The sequence below is a fragment of the Mustela putorius genome, unplaced genomic scaffold, assembly GCF_011764305.1.
Source record: "Mustela putorius furo isolate JIRA1106 unplaced genomic scaffold, ASM1176430v1.1 tig00003845_pilon_pilon_pilon, whole genome shotgun sequence".
Lineage (NCBI taxonomy): Eukaryota > Metazoa > Chordata > Mammalia > Carnivora > Mustelidae > Mustela > Mustela putorius.
In genome coordinates this window covers 33211576-33216254 of record NW_025421998.1, presented here as the reverse complement: position 1 = coordinate 33216254, position 4679 = coordinate 33211576, and the positions used below count along the sequence as shown (strand labels likewise).

Genomic DNA, 4679 nt, shown 5'->3' with positions numbered 1-4679 from the left:
TCATATTAATGCTGACAATAGAAAACTGGATAAGAACATTTACTTCAAGGTTTAATTGAGATTGTTCCTTATTCCTTTTTTTCCTATGGAAGTCTGATGAAGACTTCCCAGGCTCTGTGTCTGTTCTTTTCCTGTGTAAATGTGGTTTTGTTTGCTACATTAGCATCTTAAATTCTGAAGTCCTTAGAGACCAGTTGGTGAGGAAAGGATTTTCTATTCATTCTTCCATCATCCTGCACATGAAGCCCTATTCTGTCAGGGGACATGGGCTTGTTGGATGGACTGGCTGTGATACTCTTTGCTTACTAGCCTGCATGCTCTGCTGGTAAGATGCTAACCCCAGCTAGTTACTCCATCAATTACCAGATCTTTTATCAGTTAACTTCCACAACCCTCCCTAGGGCAGGTGAGAATTTCTGGATTTCTTCCATGACCTTGTAGCCAAACTAGAGATCTCCATTCAGGCCCTTTCTCTGCCCCACCCTGCCATGTCTCTGACTTGAGACTGAGACAAGCTTCCCTGGGTTGGCTGTTGTCCATCCTAATTGCCAAAGCAAATGTGGAGAAAAACCCCCCAAGTTACTGAGAATGGAAGAAAAGTAGGACTTTCCTTAGCTACTCTTTTTTTTTTTTTTTAAAGATTTTATTTATTTATTTGAAAGACAGAGCCCAAGTAGGCAGAGAGGCAGGCGGGGGCTGGGGGGGGGGAGCAGGCTCCCTGCTGAGCTGAGAACCTGATGCAGGACTCGATCCCAGGACCCTGGGATCAGGACCTGAGCCTAAGGCAGAGGTTTAACCCACTAAACCACCCAGGTCCCCCCTCCTTAGCTACTTCTTGATGAATACAGACTATTTTTCTTCCCTCCTAGCTAAAGGAACTCTAAGTTTTGAATCTCCTGTTACACATTTTACCACTTACTAATTCTGCTTTTTAAAAAGTCATCTACCTATATTTTGTTTCTCTTTTCCTGAAAAATTAAGCTCCTGTATATCAATTTCTTCCTCCAGCAACACAGCTGTCCTAAATATTGGTGATGCCAACATCATCAAAAACCTCCAGTGTCTTGCCCTCAGATCCTTCAGTGATACTGGCCTGACTTCTGCTACTCACTCCTGTTTATAGCCTAGATTTTTTTGTCATTATTGTTAATGATATCTCTTCAGTCACTTCAATTTCTTGCTTCTCCTTCTCTGATCATCACTTTTTATCTCTCCAGCTGACGTCCTTTAATGGTTTAGCTCCTACAATCCTTTTACTCTCAAGGACTTGAAACTATCTCATCTCCCACTTTTTCCATGTCCTTAAAACATGTCCTCACACCCTTTCTTCTGTTACAGTTCCATATTTCATCTTATAATCATTCCTTTGCACAATACCACTACTCCCTTGTATCTTTCTTGTTCCATTATGCTGCCTGGCTATAGTTAAATAAGGCTCTTTGTAGCACCCATGCCCATGCATGGAAAGTTGAAGATGGTTGGAGAGAATCTTGCCCTCCTTCTCATGGGTCTCATTTTAAATTTATGACACCCTTAAGTGGGCCCTAATGATGCCCAACAACCTTTTATATTTCTCTTGTGTATTCATTCCCTCAGTCCTTAGATAACTTTTCAGCCCTTTTCTTTCCTCAAGAATCCTTTATATTTTTTTAAGATTTTATTTATTTATTTGACAGACAGAGATCTCAAGTGGGCAGAGGGGCAGGCAGGGACAGGGAGGAGGAAGCAGGCTCCCCGCCGAGCAGAGAGCCCAATGCGGGGCTCGATCCCAGGACCCTGGGACCACAACTCGAGCCGAAGGCAAAGGCTTGAACCCACTGAACCACCCAGGCACCCCTTTCCTTGAGAATCTTTATCACTTCTTCTCTTACTCTTATTCTCTCCTAATGATAATAAAACAAAAGGATCACGAGACAGTTTGCCTTGGTTTACACCTTCTCATGTTTCTACTCGTGTATATCAGAGCTCATGTGTTCTTCCTTAACTCCTTTATATGAATAAACTGTCGAAATTCCTAACAAAGGAAATGCCTCTCTTCATGCACAAGGTCTCATGCCCTTATCCTTTTAAGAACTTTATGGTGATTTTCCTTTTTCATTCTTGCATCATCCATTCTCTTTCTGTTGGACTTTTGCATGAGCATATAGTGATTCCTCTTAACAAAACAAGCTGCCTCTACTATTTTCCCCAGCTACTCCCCTCATTTCTCTAGTTTATAGCAAAGCTCCTAAAAATTTGTCTCTGTGCATTTACTTCAATTCTTTCTTCTCTTCTCGACTGAACCTACTCAAGTTAGATTTCACACCTCAGAACTCTTAAGAATCCTTGTGGTGTTCACCAGTGTTCTCCAAGTTGGCTAAATCCAATGCATTTATTTGGAGATCTTGATGTCTTAAAGATGATTCAGAACTAACATGTCGCATCCTGAACTCTTCATTTTGTCATTCCCACCTCAGAATCAGCATCCTCCTTTACTTTTTCAAAATAACTTTTCTGTGTGGTACTGGAGTGGTGGTTACATGATCTATACTATTTGTTAAAATCTATACAAAATGATTGTTTTTTTAATTTCATAGGATAAAATACAAAGTAGTGAAAATTGAATGATGGCACTTTTTTATTCAAACTTTCCAAAGTTTGAGCCAAAGCCCTTATAATGTCCTACAGGTCCCTTCTGCTTTAGTCATACTGCACCCTCTGTACCTCAAACAAAATACACTCTTGTTTCAGGATCATTATACCATAGTCAAAGAATGTAGACTCTAATATTTCAATTTCAAAAAAATTTATATTTTCATACTTAGTCTAATATGTGGCCAGTTTTTTTAAATGGCCAAGGGGCATTTTAAAAGGAAAATGATCTCTAGCATAAATTTCCAAAACCAAATTTATTATTAGTCATTTTCTCTATAGCGTCATTTTACTTTTGACTACTTAATCTGTCAAATAATGAGAAAGAATATTAAAATATGCCACCACAGTGGAAGCTTATTATCTAAAATGATCAGGACTGGAGCGAACCAATTAATCCAAAAGATCTGTTAAGACTGGGGATAGAGTTTGATTGGTAGCAGAAGCAGAGAGAAGACCCCAGAGAGCCCTGAGCAGCCCTATCAACCCCCACTGGCCTTGTTATCATCACACCTGGGGAGACAGCCACAGCTGCCACGGACTCACATCCTGGCCTGCCATTGGGGATAAGAAGGTCATCACAAGGAAGATTTTGGGAACAGTAAAATGGTTGAGTGTGAGAAATGGGTATGGCTTCATCAACAGGAATGACAGCAAGGAAGATGTGTTTGTATACCAGACTGCCATAAAGAACAATAATCCTGGGAGGCGCCGTCCCAGTGGAGGAGGTGGAGAGATGGTGTAGTTGGATGTTGTCGAAGGAGAAAAGGGTGTGGAGGCGGCAAATGTGATAGGCTGTTGTTGAGTTCCAGTGCAAGGCAGTAAATATGCAGCAGACTGGAACCATCATAGACATTCTCCACGATGCCGGGGTCCTCCACACATTTACCAGCAGAATTACAGAACAGTGAGAGTGGGGAAAAGGAGGGTTGGGAAAGTGTTCCTGAAGGCCAGGTCCCAACAGCACCAGCCCTACCACCGGTGACAGTTCCCACCTTACTGCATGTGCAGACCCTCTGGGTATCAACCACAGTCTTCCAATCCTCCTTTGTGGGGAGAAGTGATGGAAGGTGCTGACAACCAGGATGCAGGAGAACAAGACTGACCAGTGAGATAGAGTACATGTCAGGCTTGTAGAGACCACAATTCCGCAGAGGTCCTCCTCTCCAAGGATAGCCTAGAGAGAATGGCAAGGAGGAAGATAAGGAAAATCAAGGAAATGGGACCTAAGGTCAGCAGCCACCTTGATGTTGGTGCTGCCACAGCATCATTTGCCAACACAGACGCCCAGAAAACCCTGTACCGCAAGATGCCAAAGAGACAAAAGCAGCTGATCCACCAGCTGAGAATTCCTCTACTTCTGAGGCTGAGCAGGGCCTGGCTGAGTGAATGCTGGCTTACCATATCTACCATCATTTGGGTTAGTCATCCAGCATGAAGGAATGAAGATGAAGTTCCAGCAATAAGATATGAACAAAAGATTGGTACTGAAGACCTTAAGTGCTTGCTTTTTTTTTTTTTCCCCCTATGTAGCATGGTTGTTTTGTTTTTTGTTTTGCTTTGTTTTGTTTTTACCTAAATATGTCTCTTTTTGGTAATGACAAATGTGTTTTTTAAAAAAAACCTGGTTTTTCTCCACATACCTTTAAAAGTTTTAAATTTTATCATATCTGGTCAAGTTGAGATTTTTAAGAACCTGATTTTAAATTCATAATAAAAGTTTACAATTTTATTTTTTTCAAAAAAGTCAGCAAATGACAATCACCTATTAATAAAGGTCTTAAGTAATAATAGAAAAGACTAGGACTGGGGCACCTGGATGGCTCAGTCTGTTAAGCATCTGCCTTTGGCTCAGGTCATGATATCAGGGTCCTGGGATAGAGTCCCACATCTGGCTCTCTGCTCAGAGGGGAGTCTGCTTTTCCCTCTTCCTCTTCCTGCTGCTACCCTTGCTTATACTCTCTCTGTGTCAAATAAATGAATAAAATTCACTTTAGAAAGAAAAAGACTGGGGATAAAGGAGAAATAATGTATACATATTGAAAACA

General features: G+C 41.3%; 1 pseudogene; it reads left to right on the top strand.

The window, feature by feature from the left end:
• The first annotated feature begins 330 nt into the window (after positions 1-330).
• LOC101691531 lies at positions 331-4020 on the top strand (annotated as a pseudogene).
• The last annotated feature ends 659 nt before the right edge of the window (positions 4021-4679 follow it).